Consider the following 1726-nt stretch of genomic DNA (forward strand, 5'->3'; position numbering starts at 1 on the left):
CAAAGATTACTCTATATTATAATAATTACACAAATAAAGGGCCAAGAAATGGAACTATAATGAAGCAATGTTTCTATATTTTTCTAGAATAGGTTAATATTAAGCTGAAGTAGATATTGATAAGTTAAGATATATATTATAATTCTTAGAACAACCACTAAGAAAATAACTCAAAATGTTATATAGTAGAAATTCTAACAAAGGAAGTAAAATGGAACACTATGACATATATGACATATTTATTTAACTAAAAGGGAGACAGTAAAGGAGGAACAGAGCTGAAGAAAGACATGAGATATATAGAAAACAACAATGGCAGATGTAAATCTGGTCATATCAGTAACTAAATTAAATATGACTGGATTAAACATTCCAATAAAAGGGTAGATAATGTCAGGCTGGATTAAAAAACAAACAGATACAACTATATGCTTTCTATAAGAGACATACTTTAGATTTAAAGACACAAATAGATTGAATATAAAATTATGGAAAAGTATATAATACTTTGCAGGCAGCACTCCCAAGAAAGCTGGAATGCCTATACTCATATTAGGCAAAATAGACTTTAAGACTAAAAGTATTTATTATAGACAATGAGGGACATTTCATTGTAATTAAAAAGGATAATTCATCAGGTATATATAACAATTATAAGCATACACATCTAACAACAGGACTTTAAGATACATGAAGCAATATGCTTTCTCTTTAGATCATTTAAATATTTTACCTTTTGCTAAAGATTTCTGTGGAGAGGAACAACGCAGTGGTTACAAAATAATCATGGGCATATAAAGTACGGCATAGAAAATACTGTATAGTCAATAATATTGTAATAACTATAGCTGGTGTCAGTTGGGTAATTGAAATATCAGGGGAATACTTTGTAGAGTATGTCTAACCACTGTGCTGTATACCTGAAACAAATCCTATATAATAAACCCTAATATGCAAATCGACCGAACGGCGGAAGGACTGGTTGCTATGACGCGCACTGACCTCCAGGGGGCAGATGCTCAATGCAGGAGCTGCCCCTAGTGGTCAGTGTGCTCCCACAAGGGGAGCGCCGCTCAGCCAGAAGCCGGGCTCATGGCTGGCGAGTGCAGCGGCAGTGGCAGGAGCCTCTCCCACCTCTGCGGCAGTGCTAAGGACCCCTCGGGGGATGTCTGCCTGCCGGCTTAGGCAGATGTGCTAAGGACCCTTTGGGGAGCAGGTCTAAGCCGGCAGGTGGACATCCCCCAAAGGGTCCCGGACTGTGAGAGGGCACAGGCCGGGCTGAGGGAGCCCTTTCCCAGTGCATGAATGTCGTGCACCAGGCCTCTAGTACAAAATAATATTGAATGTAGACTATATTTGAAAAATAAAATAAAGATACTTGAAGCACAAACTTACAGAATTGAAAGGAAAAATAATCAACAATAATAATTTAATACCCTACTGTCAATAGCTGATAGAATACCTATGCTGAAAATCAACAAGAATATAGAAGAGCAGAACAAACTATTAACCTACTTGATCAGATTGACATCTATAGCACACACCACCAAACAACAAAAGAAGACTTTTCTTAAAGCTCACACAGCACATTCTCAGAATAATTATATGCTAGGCCATAAACCAAGCCTCTAAATTTAAAATAATTAAAATAATACGAAGTGCCCTAACTGGTTTGGCTCAGTGGATAGAGTGTCAGCCTGTGGACTGAAAGGTCCGGGGTTCGATT

General features: G+C 37.4%; 1 non-coding gene across 1 annotated transcript; it reads left to right on the forward strand.

The window, feature by feature from the left end:
- Nucleotides 1-695: 695 nt before the first annotated feature.
- Nucleotides 696-810, forward strand: LOC111827114. Its single transcript, XR_002830608.1, has one exon. It is a non-coding gene; the product is annotated as a U5 spliceosomal RNA (small nuclear RNA).
- Nucleotides 811-1726: the final 916 nt, after the last annotated feature.

This window comes from Myotis lucifugus, unplaced genomic scaffold, assembly GCF_000147115.1.
Source record: "Myotis lucifugus unplaced genomic scaffold, Myoluc2.0 scaffold_132, whole genome shotgun sequence".
Lineage (NCBI taxonomy): Eukaryota > Metazoa > Chordata > Mammalia > Chiroptera > Vespertilionidae > Myotis > Myotis lucifugus.